The sequence below is a fragment of the Odocoileus virginianus genome, chromosome 3 (genome assembly GCF_023699985.2).
Source record: "Odocoileus virginianus isolate 20LAN1187 ecotype Illinois chromosome 3, Ovbor_1.2, whole genome shotgun sequence".
Lineage (NCBI taxonomy): Eukaryota > Metazoa > Chordata > Mammalia > Artiodactyla > Cervidae > Odocoileus > Odocoileus virginianus.
The window spans coordinates 67979141-68002089 of NC_069676.1; the positions used below are offsets into that span (position 1 = coordinate 67979141).

At 41.8% G+C, this 22949-nt stretch overlaps 1 protein-coding gene and 1 non-coding gene across 2 annotated transcripts in view; both read right to left on the bottom strand.

Annotated features, from left to right (window-relative positions):
* ATP10B (ATPase phospholipid transporting 10B (putative)) overlaps window positions 1–22949 on the bottom strand; it is a 287108-nt gene that overhangs the window by 224362 nt on the left and 39797 nt on the right. The gene's annotated exons all lie outside the window — the stretch shown is intronic.
* On the bottom strand, window positions 22641–22747 carry LOC139034601 (U6 spliceosomal RNA). The gene has a single exon (XR_011487124.1). It is a non-coding gene; the product is annotated as a U6 spliceosomal RNA (small nuclear RNA).

A 22949-nucleotide genomic window follows, 5' to 3' on the forward strand; every position in this document is an offset into this window, starting at 1 on the left:
GACCAAGGGGAGACACTGGCTACAGCCGAGGGCCTAGACTAAAATTAAGAACTAACACTCAGTGACTACTCAGAACAGTGCTAAGAAGGTTTTAACTATGACCGCAATGAGACCTCACAAAGTAGTACTTCTTTGGTTACATGCTTACAGACAGGAACCAGACTCAGGTAAGTTCTCAGGGAACACACTGGTGGGATAAATGGCAGAGGTGGGACCAGGATCCACGTGTGGCTTCAAAGCATAAGCTTTTAGGTACGAGACTGCGCTGCCCTGAGGGAGAATGACTAAAGAAGGACTTGGAATTCCACCAATTACTCAACTGATCTATAATGCATTAATTTGGGACTTCCCTGGTAGTTCAGTGGGTAAGATTTCACCTTCCAATGCAAGCGGTGTGAGTTTGACTCCTGGTCAGGGAGCTAACATCCCACATGTCTCATGGCCAAAAAACCAAAACATAAAACAGAAGCAGTATTATGACAAACTCAATAAGGACTTTAAAAATGGTTCACATCAAAAAAATCTTAAAAAAAATAATGCATTAATTCACCAGCTCATGGAAATACATATTTGTTAGTACTCTGTGCAGAATACTCTGAAACCTGGGACTAAAGAAAGCAGGACAGATAAGGTCCTTGTCCTCCTGGAGCATAATTCTAGTGACCTCACACTGAAGTGTTTCCATTCCCCAAAGGCATGAGGGAGAAAGTACAAAGATCAAGGCATAATGGTTCGCTAAAGAGAACACTGTCAATCAAATGACCTTTCCCCAGCTCCACTTAGATAACTTGGATGGTACTCCATCTTCACATTTTCTTTGCGGGACATTTATTCCTTCTTTTCTTTTTTCTTCTCTCTCTCTCTTCTCATCTTTGGTTTATTACATCTATTTTCAGTCTTATCCTTAAATTTAACCTGAAAGTTTCTGTAAAGAACTTCCTCTTCACAGCCCACTGAACAGACCTAAGTCCTTTTGCAGAACTTCTCAGGGTCTTCCAGGTTCTGGCTTTGAGGAAAGTCAGAGACCTACCTAGTCTTACTCATGGTCCTCACCCCACCCCTACCTAAAAAACTCCTAGCAGTCACCAGCCTTGGCCTGTAACCTTGCTGCACCAACATCTAATAGATGTTTGTATAAAATTCACATATCAAGTTTTTCCAGAGACCAGGCAAAGACCCTGCATTATTTCTGAGAATTAGAGGAGGTCAGGACTCCTGACTGGGTTGAGGCTATAAAGGATCCCAAGCCTCCAGAGAAAATTGCCCCTTGGGTTATTACTGTAATTAGCTGTAAATGAGGGTGACAGCTGAAACAAGATCTCAGATGGACAGGAGAATGAGGGCATTGAGGGAACTTCATATTTCCAAGCTGGGGTAAGAGACAGACCAAGTCTCTCTTAAAGATGTCCACATCTAATCCCTGCAAGCTATGAATATGTAACATTATGCAGCAAAAGGAACTTTGAATTAAGGTTACAGACAGTAGACCTTATCTAAGGATAAGACAGAGAGGTAATCCTGGATCATTTGAGCCCAGGCAATTACATGGGTCTGTAAAAGTGGTAAAGGAAGACAAAAGGGTTGACCAGATATATGCAATTATGGAGGGAGAGGTAGATGAGATTTGAAATGTGGGGACTTGATCCACTGTTGGAACTTCCCAGGTGACACTAGTGGTAAAGAACCTGTCTGTCAATGCAGGAGACATCAGAGATGCAGGTTTGACCCCCTGGGATAGGAAGATCCACTGGAGGAGGGCATAGCAACTCACTCCAATATTCTTGGCTGGAGAATTCCATGAACAAGGAGCCTGGCAGGAGTCCATAGGGTCTCAAAGAGTTGGATACAACTGAAGAGACTTAGCAAGCACGCACAATCTACCTTCGCTGATTTGAAGATGGACTGTGGGGCCATAAGCCAAGGAATGTAGGCAGCCTCTAAAAGCTAGGAATGGTCCTTATCTAAAAGCTAGCAAAGAAAGGGGAATCCTCAGTCCTACAACTGCAAGAACTAAATTTAGCCAACAAGCCAAATGAGAAAGGGCATGGATTTTTTTCTTAAGAGTCTCCAGAGTGAAAACAGCTTTGCTGTCACACTGAATTTATCCTAGCGAAACCCAGGTTGGACTTACAGAACTGCGAGATAAGTAAATAAAGTTCTGTTGCTTTACATCTCTGAGTTTGTGATAATGTGTTATGGTAGTAACAGAAAATTAATAAGCTGACTTTTGGTTGCCATTCATTGTTACATTTAATATAGCACCAGGTGAGGTTTGAAAGCTAGTTAGGACTGGTGTGACTATGGCATACAACAATAGCAATGGTTTAAACACCTAAAGCCTTTTTTTTTTTTGGTTTTTACTTTTAAAATATTTAATATGTATGTGTACCTTTTTGTGCTTTTCCCCCAGGCTTTTAAGATGTCTATATTGAGACTGTTAAATTAGTGAAGTCTTTGTAAAGGGTTTGGATAAGGCAACCTTTCTTGATAATAAGGCAACAATTAGATGGTACTTCAAACTTCTTCCAGCTCTTTGAAGTGAGGTTGAAAAGTAACTAAACATAGCTTAAGGTTTTTTTTTTTTAAATTTTTCTTTAAATGCTATTCTCTCAAATCATCCCACCCTTGCCTTCTCCCACAGAGTCCAAAAAACTGTTCTATACATCTGTGTCTCTTTTGCTATCTCTTGCATATAGGGTTATCATTACCATCTTTCTAAATTCCACATATATGCGTTAGTATACTGTATTGGTGTTTTTCCTTCTGGCTTACTTCATTCTGTATAATAGGCTCCAGTTTCATCCACCTCATTAGAACTGATTCAAATGTATTCTTTTTAATGGCCGAGTAACATTCCATTTTATATATGTACCACAGTTTTCTTATCCATTCATTTGCTGATGGACATCTAGGTTGCTTCCATGTCCTGGCTATTATAAACAGTGCTGCGATGAACATTGGGGTGCACGTGTCTCTTTCAGTTCTGGTTTCCTGGGTGTGTATGCCCAACAGTGGGATTGCTGGGTCATATGGCAGTTCTATTTCCAGTTTTTTAAGAAATCTCCACACTATTCTCCATAGTGGCTGTACTAGTTTGCATTCCCGCCAACAGTGTAAGAGGGTTCCCTTGTCTCCACACCCTAGAGTTCTTTGCATGTATATCAACAACTTCTTCCAACATTTATTATAGTTTACTGAGATCTCTTGAATCTACCTCCCATATCTTTTGTGTTTAATTTTTAACTTGATTTTTGGGCCTTAAAGAAGTTTGAGGGTAGGCAGTCCAGGGCCTCCCACTAAAGTGCTTCTATAGAGACATCAGGAAAGTGGGCAGATTTCAACTTTCTGCTCTGCCCCCACCAGGGTTGGCTGCCCTTCCTCTGACCCAACACAACCTCCAGAGCTCTAACTCTGAATGCCCGGCAGTGGGCTGGAGGGAGTGTGAAGGAAAGCTACTTCCTTGATAACACTTTTCTGCAGTTGCATACAATGTTCCACTCATATATCTTGGGTCAAAACTTGGTCACATGATCACATATAACTCTAAACAAGGGTGAGGCAGACAATATACTCAACCAAAAGTTAGAACTGTCATTAAGGAAACAGGAGAGAAAGGATCTGGAGAGAGAACCAAGAATATCTTTCTTTTTTTTTTTTTGGTGATTAGCAGATGGCTCTCAAAAGCCCCCAGCTATGCAAATGACTGGCTGGCATGCCAGTTCTTCCCTCCACACTGACTACAGTCCTTTCTCTTCTTTTCCTCAGTCCTTCTTCCTTACTTTCATTTGCATGCTGCACTCATTCTATCCAATCTTAAAGGCCCATTTCAAATCTTACCTTCTCTTAAGAATTTTTCCTCAGATTTACTCAGAGGAAAATTAATTCTCCACCTTCTTTAAACTCTCCTAACACTGGGCTTCTCTTTACTCCTTGTCACACTACAAGCAATGTGAGCGCTACTGCTGTATTTGAGTCTCTTGCCTTCTGGAATGCAGGCCATCGTCTTATTCAAAGTGACAGTCTCAAACACAGCACAAACTCAGCACAGACATGACACAGCAGGGACTGCTAGCTTGTCCCCCAGGATCACAGTCCTCTTCTCTTATTAGAAACAGCCACTCTTCCTGGCCCTGTTAGTTGTGTACACTGCCATCTGACTTGATAGTTCAGTACTTTGTCTCCCTTGGGATTATGTGTGACCATATGACTAAGGACCAATGGAATATGAACTGGAGTGATATTTGCAAATTCTGGGTCATCTATATAAAGATAAATCTCCTTGCCAGGACTCTTCCTCCTACCCCTTTCTTGTTGGCTGGAAAACAGTAGAGCAGTTCTCTTGGAATCAGAGATGGAAGCCACATGTGGAGGAGGGATGGAAGTGGCCACCCTGTGGCTCACAGGGACCTCGTGGAGCTGCCTACCTGCCCTAGCCTGCTGGGAGGGATACATAACCTTGCTCTTCTAAGCCACTATATTTGGTCTTCATGAGAGCAGTATATCTGTGCTGTAGCTCATTCCCATGATTAATGGAACTAGGCTCTTTCCCTGTGGATATAGCCTGGCTTCCTTTCCACTTGCCTTTCACCAGGAGTGTGACACGTAGCCTAAAATAATGAGACCTAAAGTACTGAATGTATACACGCCATGCCTTAAAAGTAGCCAAGGGCACTTGATAAGATACGAGCCCAACTTTCTCATTCTGGTCAGCTAGGAGAGCTAACTGAATAGGTTCCAGTCTAGCATTTTATTATTTCTGCTGGAGTTACTCTGGGAAATATTTTAATCAGAAGTATGTCCAGACTCGCTAAATAATGTTTTGCACTGACATTCATTGCTGATTCATTCTTCTCAAACCCATCATTTTGGAAAATTGTCTTTTGCTGCGTAAGTATCACTTGCCATTTGAAACTTTCTTTACAAAGTCCCATTTTTTTCCCATACCCCTTTAAGAGCCTATTCAGACAATTCCACTAAGCATTCATTTTCTAGCTGGCTATTAACAACAAAATGACTTGTATTCGTATGTTGTTTTAATACTTTTCAAAGTTCTTTCACAATGTAATAGCCTTTAATCATCAAGGAAACCTGCTAAGTTATATAGCCTAAGTGGTAGTATTCCTACTCCCTAGGTCAACAGTCCTCAACAATGATGAATATTTAGTAATCCATTGTGAAGTATGTTATAATGGAAATCATGTTTTATCACACAATTATGTGTCATTCTTTTATGTCATCATATAAATGCAACAGACAGTTTTGGAGGAGTCAATGTGTTCTAGGAACAGTCTTCAGCATGGGGAATCTAGTGCTGAGCAAAACAGACCATATCCCTGTTCCCAAGGATCTGATGGACAGGTGATGAATCAAGATGGCTTCTGATTTATTTTTTTCTCCTGCTGCCCAATATCTAGTACATTAACCAAGTCCCACAGGGTTTACCTACAAATGGTACCTTAGATCCATCCTCCTCTTTATATATGCAGTCACTACCCAAGTTCAGATCTACACTATTGAGCTTGCCTGGTGGCTCAGTGCTAAAGAATCCACCTGTCAATGCAGGAAACACAGGTTCGATCCCTGGTAAAGGAAGATCTCACATGCTGGGTAGCAATTGAGCACGGAGCAACTGTGCTCACAACTATTGAGCCTGTGCTCTAGTGCCTGGGAGCTGCAACTACTGAGCCTGCGTGTCCTCAAGCCCATGCTCCTCAACAAGAGAAGCCACCACAAAAAAGAAGCCTGTGCACTACAATGAAGAGTAGTCCCCAGTTGCTGCAACTAGAGGAAAGCCTACACGGTGACAAAGATCCAGTACAGCCAAAAATAAAGAAATAAAATTAAATTTTAATAATTAAATAAATTAATAAATTAAAAAATCTTCACTATCTTCTGCCTAGAATGGTGCTATAGACCCCAAAAAAGTTCTTGCTTCCCTTCACCATCCCATAATCTTTCCTCCATACAGAGATCTTGAAAAATGCAAATTAGATCCTTCCCCCACGCATGCACACACACTTAAATCACTTCATCATACTTTGAATGTCATTCACACCTTTTCCCTGGCCTACAAAGTGAAAAATGCCACCTGCTGTCTCATATCACTCACCTTCCCCATCCAGCTCTAAGTTCTGGTCACAAGTGTTTTCCCAGAACATGCCAAGCTCACTGGCCCCTTAGGGCATTGTGTTTGGGAGGGAATGCCTTCTCTAGTCTCTTTACAGAGAGGGCTTCTCCAAATCTTGCCTCAATTTCACAGAGACCCTCTCTAATTCCTCTAAAGTAGCATCTTCATCAATAGACTTTATCACAGAACTCTATTTCATTCACGGCAATTTTCAAATTTCAAAAGATCACTCCTTTGTTTTATGATTGTCTGTCTCTCCCATACTGTATTGCAGTCCATAAATACAAGGAAAATGTTCATTTTGTTCACTATTGTCTCCCTAGCCCTAAGCACACTGCCTCAATATTTGCTAAATGAATAAACAAATGAGTGTATGAACAGAGGAATGTTTCTCACTGATGGTAACGATGGGGATCTATATTAAACAGAAGTCATCCTCTTTTTGTTTTGACATTGACATGGTATACTGGCCAGTCCATTCCTTTATCTGATTACAAGTGATCCTTTTACATCTTGATTAAAAAATAAGATTTGAGTTGAATCTCAATTTGGCTATCTCAGTAGCAAAACAATCTTCCTTTAAGTTTCTATTACCCAGACAAAAAGATCTTCTAAATATTACAGAAAATACCCATATTACTCATATCTTTGGGTAAAACCACTGAAGACTGGTATGGAGAGAAGATTTGATTCTGGTATCTACCATACTATCTTGGGTAAGTCATTTTCTGTCTCTGTTCCTCAAATTTCTGCATTGGGCTCCTCTCTGTGCTACTGCCAAGATCTTCAGCAAGTCACCTAACCTCTCTCAGCTCCAGGGTACATACAGTGGGCTGGGTAGTGAGCCTCCCAAAGATAGGTCTACATCATGATTCCTGGAACCCACAAGTGTTTCCTTGTTTAGAAAAAGGTCTGTTCAGATGTTATTCACTTAAGGATCTTAAAATGAGGAGATCATACTGGATTATGAAGATGGGCCTTGTATCTAATGACAAGTGTCCTCATAAGAGAAAGGCAGAGGGAGATTTGAGATGGAGAAGGTTATAGGACCACAGTGACAGAGGACGGGGTGAGGTGGCCATCCACTGAGGAATGCCAACAGCCACCAAAGGCTGCAAGAGGTGAATAACTGCTTCTTCCCTCGAGCCCCTAGAGGAACTGTGGCCCTGCAGGATTTTGGATTCCTGACCTCCAGAACTGTGAAGGGACACATTTTTGTCAAGTTCCTAAGTTTATGGTAATGTGTTCTGGCACCCTTAAGGAAATTAACAAACTATTCATCTCTAAGCCCAGTTGTGACTGATGGTCCCTGGGCCTCTCTAGCCCAAAACCAAGTTTCTAATCTCATCACATCTAGTAACCCCACTAGGCCCACTCTAGAAGCTTAAAAATTGACGTATAGTCCAGTGAAAAGAGATATGGGGAACCATCTAATCCACATCACACCACAGTCTCCTTAAATAGTCAACTTTCACATTCTATCTTCCACAGCAGCTGCTTCTCCCTCTTTCCCCGGGGCCTCTCTCCTCCAGCCACCTTCCATCATATGGCATATCCTCTCCTCTCCATCCTCACCCCCTCTCCAACTCCCTTCTGATGACACAGCAGCAAGTGTTTGAGGAGGGGTCAGTCTTCCCTCAGGTGTTATAGAGGTTTCCACTTCCACAAGAGATGTGAAAACATGAATAGTACCAGTAACAACAGGGGTAATAGTAGCTAACACTAACCAGTTGTTTACCATGTGCAACCGAGGTGCTAAGTACTTTTCATGTACTGTCTCTTTCAGCCTCCAAAATCAGGACCTCCTAAATGAATTCCCTAGTAAACATATTCTGAAACTCTGCAACTCCAGAAAAACATCTACTTCTGCTTCATTGACTATGCTAAAGCCTTTGACTGTGTGGATCACAAGAAAGTGGAAAATTCTTAAAGAGATGGGAATACCAGACCACCTTACCTGCCTCCTAAGAAACCTGTATGGAGGTCAAGAAACAATACTTTGAATCAGTCTGTTGTTCCCTGTCTGGTTCAAACTAGGAGTTTGAATTGGAATACATCAAGGCTGTATATTGTCACACTGCTTATTTAACTTAGATGCAGGGTACATCATGTGAAATGCCAGGCTGGATGAAGCACAAGATGGAAACAAGATTGCTGAGAGAAATATCAGTGACCTCAGATATGTAGCTGACACCACTCTAATTACAGAAAGCTAAGAGGAACTAACAAGCCTCTTGATGAAGGTGAAAGAGGAGAGTGAAAAAGCTGGCTTAAAAGTTAACATGGCATCTAGTCCCATCACTTCATTGTAAAGAGATAGGGAAAAAGCAGAAACAAAAAAAGTTTATTTTCTTGGGCTCCAAAATCATTGTGGATGGTTCTGCAGCCATGAAATTAAAAGATACTTGCTCCTTGGAAGAAAAGCTATGACAAACCCAGACAGTGCATTAAAATGTGGAGCCATCACTTTGCCAACAAAGATCTGTATAGTCAAATCTATAGTTTCTCCAGTAGTCATGTACGGTTGTGAGAGTTGGACCATAAAGAAGGTTGAGCACCAAAGAACTGATGCTTTCAGCTGTGGTACACATAAACAATGGAATATTACTCAGTTATTAAAAAGAATGTATTTGAAACAGTTCTAATGAGGTGGATGAAACTGGAGACTATTATACAGAGTGAAGTAAACCAGAAAGAAAAACACCAATACAGCACATTAGTGCACATATATGGAATTTAGAAAGATGGTAACAATGACCCTACATGCGAGACAGTGAAAGAGACGCAGATGTAAAGAACAGACTTTTGGACTCTGTGGGAGAAGGCGAGGGTGGGATGATTTGAGAGAGTGGCATTGAAACATGTATATTATCATATGTGAAACAGATCACCAGTCCAGGTTCGATGCATGAGACAGGGTGCTCAGGGCTGGTGCACTGGGATGACCCAGAGGGATGGGATGGGGAGGGAGGTGGGAGGGGGGTTCAGGATGGGGAACACATGTACACCCATGGCTGAGTCACATCAATGTACAGCAAAAACCACTGCAATATTGTAAAGTAATTAGCCTCCAATTAAAATAAATTAATTAATTAAAAAAGAATTAATGCTTTCAAACTGTGGTGCTTGAGAAGACTCTTGAGAGTCCCTTGGACAGCAAGGAGATCAAACCAGTCAATCCTAAAGGCAATCAATCCTGAATATTAATTGGAAGGACTGACGCTGAAGCTCCAGTACTTTGGCCACCTGATGTGAAGAGCCAACTCACTGGAAAAGACCCTGATGCTGGGAAAGATTGAGGGCATGAGGAGAAGGGGGTGACAGAGGATCAGATGGTTGGATGGCATCGCTGACTCATTGGATATGAGTTTGAGCAAACTCTGTGTGATAGTGAAGGACAGGGAAACCAGGCATGCTGTCATTCATGGGGTCACAAAGAGTCAGATACGACTTAACTGAACAACAGCAAGTAAACATATTTGGACTTTCCTGGTGGCTCAGTCAGTAAAGGATCTGTCTGCAACTCGGGAGACCATATTCGAGGCCCACTATTGCATCCCTGGGTATCTTGAGTTGTCTTGCTTCATGTTTACACGTGTCCTTTGGAATGCTATAATTCCTCCAGAAGGACCTTTGATTCTGACTGGCAGACTGCAGAGGAAAGCACATTTTTATATTTGCTGGACATTAAGGGATCGCCTTGTCCTCTGACAGGTTGTCTGTTGCAGACTCTCAGAGGAAGTGAAGACCGTGAGCATGAACGCTTCAGCCAGGCACCAGCACCTGCAGCTGGGAGACCAGAAGGGCGTCCAGAAGGAGAAGGAGAGAAGGGAGGAAAGGAGCTCTTGCTAAGCCAGCTGTCTAGTGTCTAAAAGTTGAGTACCATTTACTCCAGGAGCATTGGGATTTCATTTCACCCGGGGCTTAAACAAAACATTCTAGGTTGACAACTGGAGGGAGGGAGGGGACAGAAAGAAATCTAAAGAAAACTGTCATGGAGGACCTGCCCCAGCTGCGAGGGGCACCCAAGGGTGGGGAGCAAAACTCACCCTGAGTCTCCAGTGTGTGTCAGAACTCATTAAACACGTGTGGCTTCCGGGCCCCTGGAGGCCCAGGAACCAGGACCCTGGAAGCCAGGGCTGGGAAGGAGTCATATGCCGTGCCTTCTTCTTGACTGCCGTGTCTGCCACAGCAGCTGGGCTCACACATTACTCCACATGGCTCCCTGAGCCAGGCCAGCAGGTGCACCTGATGCCCTGGGGGTTTCCCTTAGGTATGTGCATCCTGAATTACTTTTTGCATCAGTACCAGCTCCCTTTTGCTCTGATAGCAACTTTCTCAGTCTCTCCCCACCTGTGTCCCTCTGTTCCCTTGAGACTGCCAGCTTTGCTAAAATGAGTTTTTCCTATGGCGATTTTTCAGTCCCTCTCTGCTTGAGCTTAATATATCCTATCTTAGAATTTTTGGTATCTATCTCTGATTGCACCTCCAGCCTAGGTTCTTTGAAAGCACAACTTATATTTCACATATTCCATGTCCCCCAAGTCCTCAACACCTGGCCTTGCACAGAATACATACCCAAGTTATTTCTTTAATGATCAGCTCTCCACTTGATATGCGATCTGGTGACAGGGATGTGATTGGTTCTGGGAGAACAAGCTCAGAGGAAACAAGTTAGCTGTGGACAAGCTGACTTTCAGTGAGAAGGCTAAGAAAACACACACATAGAGCACTGGCGTGATGCTAAATAACAGTACAAGAAAAGAAACATATATAGTGACTGAGAATAGTTGATGGGATCCAGGAGCTTAGACAGGAGGGTGAGGGCAGTTTTCTCAGAGGAGGTGATGTTTAAATTGAGATGTGACGGTGTGAAGGAGCCAGTCAGATGAAGAGATGGCAGGCAGGGAGCATTTTGGGCTGAGAGGACTCAGAAGTTCAAAGGGTGGGGAAGAGTTTGACATATTCAGAGAATTGAGGGGTGGCTACTCCGGCTGAGTCTCAGCTGGTAAAGGTGGAGAGTGGGATGAAGTGTGGACTGGGTTGAAGAGTTTCCCTAAAATTCAGGTCCACCCAGCACCCCAGATGTGGTCTTACTTGGAAACAGGGTCTTTGCAGATGTAATTGGTTATGATGAAGTTGCATGAGTACTAGAGAAGACTGTTGAGAGTTCCTTGGAAGCAGGGAGAACAAATCAATCAATCCTAAAGGAAATAAATCCTGAACATGTGTTGGAAGGGTTGATGCTGAAACTCTAATACTTTGGCCACGTGATGCGAAGAGCTGACTCACTGGAAAAGACCCTGATGCTGGAAAGATTGAAGGAAGGGGGAGAAGAGGGCAACAGAGGATGAGATGGTTGGATGGCATCACTGACTCAATGGACATGAATCTGAGCAAATTCCAGGAGATAGTAAAGGACAGGGAAGCCTGGTGTGCTGCAGTTTATGAGGTTGCAAAGAGTCAGACATAACTTTAACAAGTTAACACCACCACCACAAGTAGGATGGACCTTATTCCAGTGGCTGTTATCCTTGAAGAAAAGAAAACAGACAGACTGAGAGACACAGAGAAGGGGTCACGTGAAGACAAAGGCAGAGAGCACAGTCCTGCATCTAGAAGGGAAGGGATGTTTGGGATCACTGGCTATCACTGGCCATCACTGGAAGCTCAAGAAGAAGAAAGGAAGGATCTTTCCTAAGACCTTGACACCTTGATTTTGGGCAACTAGCCTCTAGAACCATGAAAGAATAAGTTTCTATAGGCAAAGGCCACCAAAAAATGGGAATTTGCCATGGTAACCCTAGGAAATTAATACAGGGGGTAAGGGAAAGTCTATATGTTATTATCAGTGAAATGGAGATTCATCAAAGAATGTTAAGCAATAATAAGAACTGTTTTTTTTTCATATTTGTGTTTTATAAAGGTACATCAAATGAATGAGAAAAGTCCTCATGCTCAAAACAATTTCTTTAAAGTTGAGATGCCCATGGCACTGATAATGTAGCTGCCCACTGACCATGCATGATGGGGCACTCTGGGAGATGAGTCATCTGTTTAACCATCTCCACCATCAGCCACTTGAGGTTTCTAAACATTTCCCTTCTATTTTTAAGCAAACTGGGGTCTACTTCTATGTTCTGGATTATCTCATTTTCTCTCTGGACACGTGGTGACAACATGTGCTGTCCTTTCCCCTCCTCCCTGCAACCCCCTTCAGATCTAACAGAAAACACCACACATTCCGAAGTCACTGTTAATTAAAGCTGATGTTTGCTTTGCTGACATTGCTGTAAAACGTGCTTATTTAAGGGATGAAGGGTTCTTCTAATTCTGAACACGTCTTTCAGTATGTGCCTAAAAATCAATGCATGGCTGGATTCAGGTGGCCAATTTCAGTTTGAATTAAGCAATTCATGAATGCTGGCTGTCTGATGCTTGTGGAAAAACACATAAATTGGGGATGAGAATGGTCAAATAGGAAAATAGGGCATAAACCAGAAAGTTCTGGAGTTCACAGCTTCATGAAACCTGATAGGATTTGGAGTTCTTAGTTTCTTGGCACTTGGGAGAAAATAATTTTCTTTTTCCCTTATAACTAATGGTGAAAAGTGAACATGTTAGTTGCTCAGTCGTGTCTTACTCTTTGCAACCCCATGGACTTTAGCCCATCAGGCTCCTCTGTCCATGGAATTCTCCATGGAAAAGAATACTAGAGTGGCTGGCCATTCCCTTCTCCAGGGGATCTTCCTGACTCAGGAATTAGACTCATATCTCCTGCATTGCAGGCTGATTGTTTTCAGGGTTCACCCATAATTCGCCTCCATTCAAGATGCAAAGCTTACTGATTAGGAATTTGAACCTCACTCCTTGCCAGCTGGAATGAAGCCTTTTGAGTTGGAACACTAAATGTGTGCCAGTTATTGAACCAAAGGCTGTATATCCACTATCTCATTTAAGAAGGAAATCATACACCAGTGATAAGGATGAAAATGACAATAACTGTCATTTATCGAGTGTCAAAAATCTTGGTTGGTACTTCATGTACATTATTTCTTATAGTCCTGTCACTGTAGGGTAGTGGTTGGGAGTATGAACTTGGAGTCCAGCACCCTGGATTGAAATACTGACTTGCAACTCAGTAACTTAAGTGAGTTAACTTCTTCATCTTTCTAGGCTTCAGTTTTCTCATTTTGTAAACAAATGGAAACAATAAAACTGTGTATTTTATGAGGACTAAGTGGATTCCTGTAATACAGTCTGGCCTATTACAATAATGGTGATGATTAAAAATTAAAAAGATAATAGTAACAACTGTATAGTATTTGCTATGTGCCAAGCATACTTCTACACATGGATATTATTATTCTTCTTTCATATATGAGAAAATTAAAAAGTAGAGAGATTAATAAACTTGCCCTTTATCACATGGCTAAAACATGGTAGAGCTGGGATTTGATCCATGGTTAGCACTGTGATCTAGAGTTCTCACTACTCTTGGTCTGCACAAAATATATGCCAGATAAATATTTGTAGGTTGATAAATTATAGGCAGTATATTCCTTCCAGAGGAGACTCTTGGACTCCATTTAGGTTTCCCTGGTGGCTCAGAGGGTAAAGAATTTGCCTGAAATACAGGAGACCCACGAGTTGGGAAGCTCCCCTGGAGAAGGGAATGGCTACCCACTCCTGTATTCTTGCCTGGAGAATCCCATGAACAGAGGAGCCGGGTGGGTTACAGTCCATGGGTTCGCAAAGAGTTGGACACGACTGAAATGACAGCACACATTTGATTAGGTTCCTAATACAACTGGCTTCTTTGTTCCCTCCACTGTGTTCTGTAGAGAGAGGCCATTCCCCTTTGAATCTCAGTAGTTCTTCAGTCTGAGCAGAAAAGACTTCCCAGATAATACTTGGGAATGATGACATCAGTTTGAGAAACACTTGTAAAACGTTCGTATTTCCAGGCTCAGGTGAAGCCTTTCCGCTTTCAGGAATCCTCAAACTTCTGCTGCCGTCTGGAGGACCCTCAGCTGCAAGGCCCTCAGAACCCAGGCCTTTCTTTGCCTCTTATTAAATAACTTTCTGATGTAGTTTGCAGATTTGGTTCCACTTTCACTCTGTAAAGCCGTGGTCAGCCCTAGGTCAGAATGTCCTAGAGTAACTTCCAGGAATCCTTGGGGAGTTTTGCGGGAACTTGTGCAATTCTGGCGCCCTCCTCCTTGATTTCTGGGGCCCAGGAATCCACTGGGATGTATTTAACCACCACTCCAACCTCCAGGGTCCTCTTTGTGAGCACATTCCCTGCTCGGGGAACTTCCTAACCACAAACCCTCTGGGAACTAACATGGTGCTGTTTCCTCTACAAAACGCAACTCGCCATCTCCCTATCTCACTGGTCCTGCAGCCACCCCGCTTATACCTCATCTCACAAAGCCCTTCATGTTAACAGATCTTGGAGCCACTGCTTGTAACGCCTTCCCCATCAGTCTCAGACTGTAACCAGGCTCAGACACAGGGGGATACCTGATCTTTTCTATTGGAGTTCTTATTATTAATGGTGAATACACATTATTTTGTGACATTTCTGCCTAATGTCTGTCTTCCCCATTAGATAGTAAACTATGGGAGAAAGAATTGAACAAGCTTTGCTCTCCACCTTACACTCAGTGTATAACAGTCTTGAACATAACTGTGCTCAATAAATATGTATTGAATGAATAAATGACTATTCTGTTCTCCTGAACCCTTGTTTTTCCAAACCAAGGATCCAGACAAAGAAGACAGAAGTTCTAATGCAAATCAATGTCTAGAAAGAACCCACACATTCACTCTGGCCCCTGGAATAGTGCATACCCCAAGTTCACCAGGTGATCAGATAGAATCCAAATCTGGATTCAAACTGCAGGTCTTGAATTTAGAAGATATGTAGCCCATGTGGTCCTTCCAAATAGATAAGAAGCTTTGGATCTGGGGGCAATGCTTCTTTCATCTCAGCACCTTCCACTTTATCTGGCACAATGCCTATATACAAGAACTTGGGCCAAGAAATACCTGTGGGATAGAGCTAAGTATGATTTTCAAGATGAACATCTGCTAGCTTGTTACTGACCTGCTGCTGTCCCCCAGCCCTGTGTGTGGAGGTATGGCAGGGATTTCTGCAACAACTTTTTCCTTCAGTTCACCTCTCTGGACATGCTTCATACCACTGCACATCAGGTGCTGAGAAACTACTTCCTAAAAATATAGGTGGGCCTTAGAAAGCTGAAAATAAGCTGAGGAAGCTAAGTGCCTCATGACTGCTTCCTTCCACATGAGACAAGGGGATGAGCCAAATGCTTCCTGATTTGCCTCAATTTGCAAAGACAGAACAAAAATATCTCTCCCAGTGATGAAGGACTTTTTCTTTAGGTACAGTCAGGCCATGAACTCTTGGCTGTGCCCTTAAATGAAGTCAGGAGTATGCCAAACCCACAGCCATGGTCTGTTTGAAAGTCAGATGTCAAGTCCTGGTTCTCAACTAGGGGCAGTTTTGTGCTAGGAGACATCTGCCAATGTTCAGAGACATCTTTGGTTGTCACGGCTGAAGATTTTAACTGGTATCTAAATAAAAAGATATAAATAAAGTATCTTTTTAGCATTATCCCTGAGATAGTGCTAAACATTTACAATGGATGCAAAGAACAATCACTCATAAGAAAGAATCATTCAGCTCACAAAATCACTAGCGCTGAGGTTGAGAATCCTAGGCATAGATAAGACAAAACAGGGCCAGTGACACACTGGATTCACACAGAGCCCGCTGCATAAGGTACTGGCGTCCTTCCCCTCTCTTTCTGCTTTTCGTCAGCCACTCAGGCAGCATCATCTCTACTCTTCCCAGCTGCAGCCTTCTGGATGTGGCGTTCGCACATTAGGGGGCAGCGTGAGTTCAGACTTTCAGCCTCTGTTGTGGCAGGAGCCATTGTCCCATTAGATGGTAAGCTATGGGAGAATGAATTGAACATGCGTTGCTCACCACCTCACACTCAGGGTAGCACAGTCTTGTGAGAGGGGGACGCCTTTGTCTGGTGTCTCACCTTTTCCCTGCTGAGCTCATGGGGGTGAAATCTGTCTCTTTCCAGTTCCACAATTCTGCACCCTTCACCCCATTCCAGAAAAGGGAAGGAGGGGAAACAAGGGCTCAACATTTTAAAGTGTGCTCTGCACTTGCTCAGAAGGAAGAAACTAGTTTCAGCTGACGTCACGCTTCTGTGCCTGCTCCCTGAGTGGTGTTTTTCTTTGATGATTTCCCAGGGGCACGGTCCTGCTCTAAAGGCTGGTTCACCTGGCTTGCTGGGTTGGGATACTGCTGACCAAGGTTTGACTAGCTGTGTAACTTCAGAACTCTGAACCTCACTTTTTCCTTTTACGCAAAAGGAGAATGCTGTGACTGATCATTTTAGTTGTGCTACATGGATTTAAAAAAATATATATATATACATCATCTGCCATGGACCACTACCTCCATTAACACAGTGATGAAGATTACCATATACCAACACTGTGCTAAGTTATTTACACACTAACATATTTAATTATCACCATAATCTATTTTTGATCTCCTTGCAGTCCAAGGGACTCTCAAAAGTCTTCTCCAACACCACAGTTCAAAAACATCAATTCTTCCTTGCTCAGCTTTCTTTATAGTCCAACTCTCACATTCATACATGACTACTAGAAAAACCACAGCTTTGACTAGACAGACCTTTGTTGGCAAAGTAAAGTCTGCTTTTTTATGTGCTGTCTAGCTTGGTCATAGCTTTTCTTCCAAGGAGATCAAACCAGTCAATCCTAAAGGAAATCAGTTCTGAATATTCGTTGGAAGGGTTGAAGCTGAAACTCCAATACTTTGGCCACCTGATTTGAAGACCTGATTCATTGGAAAAGACCCTGATTCTGGGAAAGACTGAAGGCAGGAGGAGAAGGGGACGACAGAGGATGAGATGGTTGGATGGTATCACAGACTCATTAGACATCAGTTTGAGTGAGCTCTGGGAGTTGGTGGTGGACAGGGAAGCCTGGCGTGCTACAGTCCATGGGGCCACAAAGAGTCGGACATGGACATGACTGAGCGACTGAACTGATCATCTATTTTTAAGTGGAGTAAACTGAGGCGCATAAAGAAAGAGCTTGCTCAAGATCAGGCAGCCTATGGGTGGTGGAATCATTTAAACCTGGTAGTATACACTGAGCTCTGCCTTAGTGATACAGAGAAAGAACTCTGAATAGTGTGAGGTACTCTGAAAATCCCCAAATTTCCCCTCTGCATTTTGTATTTGTTCCTTATACTTTCCACTAATATGTACTGAGCAGCTCTTGTGTGCTACAGACTGTCCCAGAGAAGGTCACACTGAGGTTTCTCCAGCTCTGTCCCTGCAGGATTCACAGGGAGGTAGAGATCAAATTTTTAATGTAGTCCCTGAACCAGCCTACCATTCTCTGATGGCCTTCTGAGTGCCAGTGCTCAGATTCACAGCAGAAAGAACACCCAGTGTCCTACACCCATGACCGTGCATAGAGACAATTAACTCTGTAGGGCTAAATAGCTACTTCTATGAATGATGAAGTTACAAGTGTTCTTCATTTCTGCAGGGAAACCTTTTTTGTCTGGTCAAAGTCCCTGCTGGGAGGGAAGTTTGGGGGAGAGTGGATACATGTGTATGTATGACTGAGTCCTTTGCCTGTCTACATGAAACTATCACAACATTGTTAATCGTCTATACTCCAATATAAAATAAAAGGTTAAAAGAGAAAGTCCCCTTTATATGGTCTCACAGCAGCATGTACCTCCTGGCTCCATAATGTCCAGTCTGCATTATGTGTGTGATAAGAACGTGAACAATGTTGAACAGTCTTTGCTGATAATTTTTGCCCGGTGTTTACCACAGTGTTGTTTATAATATTTCAGAAATAAGTCAAGTGAGTAAACTGGAGTTCATGCTACAGGCTAGGCCTTGAAGGACTATCTTATCATGCATTCTGCCTGTATTATCTTATCATGTGAGATGCATTGGTGCTAACGTTTTGCAGATAAAGAAACAGGCTTAGGAGTTAACCTTCACACAGCTAGTAAGTGTGGAGTCAGGATACTAACCCAGACTCATTTGGATCCAAAGCCCCATGTTCCCTCAGTATTAGACTAGAATATGAAAACTAGATATTTTGCAGTCATGTGGGAGAAGATGTTATAATCAGCAGTAAAGCATGTGGGGTCCAGAGTCAGTCAGCTTGGGTTCAGATCTTAGGTCCATTACCCTTCACATAAAAGGTGTTGGATCTTTAGTTCTATATCCCTTCTGTGCCTGAGTTTATTTATATGTAAAACAGAGATTAAAAAATAGTATCTCATGGTGTTATTGTGAGGGTTAATTGTATTATTTGTAAAGTATTTAGAGCTTGGCATATCATATGTGGCCACATATCTACTTTTATTCTCCTTCTATAAAGAAAGATGGCTTTATCTTCTATGAAGATAAATGGCTTTACAGAACATTTACCACTGCTTCTATATTATATTTAGGATTCTGCACCTAAGTATCCCAATTTGATGAGAAATGTTGAAATTTAAATGCTGCTGACGAAAATCTCTTAACAGTAATTAATACAAATGTGCATTTTCTATATGGCAGCACCTCCACAAATTCATTCAAACAATCACTGGTATTTAGCAGTATCTTATTGATTTGAGCTGTCTTGCTAAGTGTATCTCTAAGAAACCATTTAGATCATCACTGAGGTTTTAAGCTGCCTGCTCACTTTAGAAGTCAAACCAAAGCTGACTGCAATACTGCTGATTTGAGGATTGGCAAGCACACAGGGGTATTTCTGGGTGACTACACTAACTCTACCCAGTTAGTGTAGTCACCCAGAAATACCAACTAACCCACCGAGAAAGGCCACCTGGGACTAACCCATTTTTCAGAGCCAGAAATCTGTCTTGCTGCCCTCAAAGACTCCGGCACAGTCAAGCACAGGGTGCATTTGCGTAGTGCTTGCCATAGCCCCAAGTGCCTCAGATGATTTCTCTGGCTCCTTGGAGCTTGTAGCTGTGTGTGTGAGCAGATGCCCCTAGTTTGAGATGGGAGGGCGGGCAGTGTGGATAGTTGCAAATTCAATGACACTTTCCCGACACAGACCAGAGTCAACTGCCTTTGGTGTCAGTAAGGACTGGATCTGAAGACAAGCTACCAGAGTTTTGAAGGGCAAACTGGCACTGCCATCTTTCCTTAATAACAATGCACATATGCCCACACAGTTATCCCCTAGAGCAGAGATAACATTCAAGAGACAAGAGATGAGAGCTGAGAGCAGAGATTTCCTTTCATTCTGTGTCTTTCTCTCTGAGCATCGTCTCAGAGGTCTTGGGAAGTTGATCTTTATCCTCTAAGGAAGATGGAGATAACAACAGCAATTAGCATTGATTGAATTCTTACCATGTGCTAGACATTTGACAAACATCATTTAATCTACTCAACAACTCTAACTTCTTGAGTGCTATTTTTATTTCCATTTTCCTGTTGAAGAAATTGAGGAGACACAGAGTGTGAGTAATTGGTCCAAGATCGCTGAGCTGGAAGTGGTAGAGTACAGATTTGAAAACAGCCTGCCTTCTTAACCAATATCTATAGTGTCTTCTGGAATTCATCATCACTTCCATAGCTATTTATGGCAGCAGAGTACTGTATCAGCCTTCACATAGTATAGTGAGTCCCCTAAGTACAAAGGAGTTTATTCCAAGGTGTGCTTATAAGTGCAATTTGTTTATAAGTCCAACAAAGTTAGCCCAGGCATGCAACTAACACAACCAGCCATATAGTATTGTACTGTAATAGGTTTATAATACTTTTTCACACAAATAATACAAACAAACACAAAAAACAAAGAAAACATTTTTAGTCTTACAGTGCACTACCTTGAAAAGTAGAAGTATAGAATGACAGCTGGCACACAGGGGCTGGAATTGAGTGAACAGGTAAGAAGAGTTATTGACTGGAGGAGGGACAGGAGGTGGGAGATGGTAGAACTAAAGGATTGTCAGCAATAGGAGATGGAGAGCAAGCTGTAATTTCACTCCTGCCTGACATCGATGGGGTACATGCTGGCATCTTTTAAAGTTCGAAACTTCAAGGTTTGTGTGTAGGGGGCTTACTGCACAGGGAAACTTTCCTTACTTCAAGCGGGAAGTAGAGCGCAAGTGAGATTAGCTCCATTTTCAAGGACTTCAGAGAACAGACAAACGAGGAAAAATATAAAGAGATGAGAGTTCGATTCAGTCAAAGAGAAAATTTAACAACAAATTAGAACCACAGAAGAAAACTATACATACAGCTGTTAAGAAAGAATAGCTCTCTAGTTACCGATATGGAAGCTATGAGAGAAAAAAATACCAGGCAGGAGGGTGTGTATAATTGCTCTAATTATGTTACAAAAATAAAATATTCATGTATGTTTATAAATGCATAGACTTTGCTGGTAGTAGTGATGGCTCCTGTAAGGGAAGCTCTTCTGAAGCGAGCAGGGGAGGAGGGAGATGTAATTTTCACTGTGAACATTTTTTAATCTTTTTAACCTTTGTGCCATGAGTTTGTATTACCTAGTTGAAATGAACTTTTAAGCTAGAGCTAAGAAACAGAATGGACTGTACTTTGAGGTGGTGAGTGGACAAGGAATATTCAAACAGACAGTAAAGATACCAGAGCTGGTGTAAAGATACTTTGGAAGGTAGAATGGGGCTTGGAGGTATTCTAATGACTTTCAGTTATACTATACTCCTGTCCCTGGAAGCGGCACTTTCACCATACTCCCTATGGAGAAAATACCTTGAGGATAGCATGTTATCTCTGTCTGAGGGTGGTCAGGGGATCCTATAGGGTGTCCATGACCTTGGAGACTACCAAACAGATGAGGACAAACTTGACTTTGAGTGTTCTATTTTGGATCATTATTTATCCTTCAAAAGGCCAAGGTCCAAGAACCTATATTCTATCATCAATTCCTGCCACTGCCTCCACAATCTTATTTCCTTTTAATATGCTGTGAATAAGCTTTTCTCTACCTTAGCTGGGTGGGCTACATTGTTCTCTCTCACTGGGATGTCCTGCCTCAAACTCTCAGCAAGCTTGCGTCCTTCTTTTCCTTCCAGTGTCAGTTTAACTAAGACATTCTCAGGAAGATTTTCCTTGACCATTTATCCAGGCAAGATTCTCCACTGTTCTCCAATACATTTCCTCATTTGTTATCTTTAAATAAATGTGTATGTTTGTCACAGCTGCTGTAGCAAAGTACCTGAGTGGCTTAAACAGCAGAAATGCATTGTCTCACAGTTCTAAAGGCTAGAAGTCCAAGATCAAGGTGTTGGCAGGGTTAGTTCCTACTGAGGACTGTGTTCCATGACTCTGTACTAGTTTCTGGTGGTGTGCTGACAGTCTTTGGAGTTCCATGGCTTGTAGAAACATCACCCTCATTTCTGTTTTCATCTTAACATATATTATAATTCTACCACATGCCTCTGTATCCAAGTCTCCCCTTTTTATCAGGACATCAGTCACACTGGATTAAGGCCCACCCTAATAACTTTATCTTAGCTAATTACATATGCAATGATGTTGCTTCTGAATGAGGTCATATTGTGAGGTACTGGGAGTTAGGACTTCAACACATGAATTTGGTTGACACAATTCAGTCCATAATAAAATGTATTCAACGTGATTTATTTGTTTACCTGTTTATTGTTTCTTATTCCTCCACTGGACTGTGAACACTGTGGGGGCAGAGATGACATTTTCTTTCCTTCTGTAAGCTGGGTATTCACCAAAGTGCTTTGCACACAGTACAAATTGGACTTCATTTCTGTTAGCTTGTCTCTTATTGTTGCTAATTTGTACATTTTCATAACAGACTCTAGATAATAATGCTTGGTTGGTTAGATGAAATTCAAATAAATTTTCAAGTCTGTGACTTGTATTTTAATCTTTGAGATATCTTTTCAAAACCGACTGACAGTTTTAATTCAGATTTCCAATCTATGTTCATTTGTGAGATGGCCAGTCATTTTTCTCTCTTCTAGTATTTGTCTGATTTTGACTTCTAGGTTATATTAGCTTTGAATATAAATTGGAAGTGTTCAGTGATGTTATCTGTTCCTTGAACATCCAGTCAAAAGTTAACTGAAAAACTCACTTGGTTTGAATAGAAGGGTTTGGGGATGGGGAAAAGAGATAGTTTTAACTATTAATTCCATTTTTCTTAGTGGTTAAGATCTTTTCTTGTATATTGGGATTTTTTTTTTTTTTTAATTTTTATTTTTTGAAGGATGGTAAGGAACCAAGTTTTTAATCTTGAAAAGCAATAAAGGGAAAGAATCAAAGATTGATCCTGTCTTCCCTATATGGTCTTTTGGTTTCTTTGTGTTTTTTTCCATTTATTTTTATTAGTTGGAGGCTAATTACAATATTGTAGTGGTTTTTGTCATAAAAATATGGAACGCTTCATGAATTTGCGTGTCATCCTTGTTCAGGGGCCATGCTAATCTTCTCTGTATCGTTCCAATTTTAGTATATGTGCTGCCGAAGCGAGCACTATATTGGGATTTTTAATGATCATTCAACTTTTTTGTTTTTCTCTTGAATCAGGTTTGATAAATTATATTTTTAAAGAAATTGATCTTGTAATCAAAAACCTTCACAACTATTGGCCGAAAGCTGTAAGTAATATTTTATATGTCTTTTTAACCCCTATGGTATCTTCTATTTCTTTCCTTGATTAACTTTCCTAGGAGTAT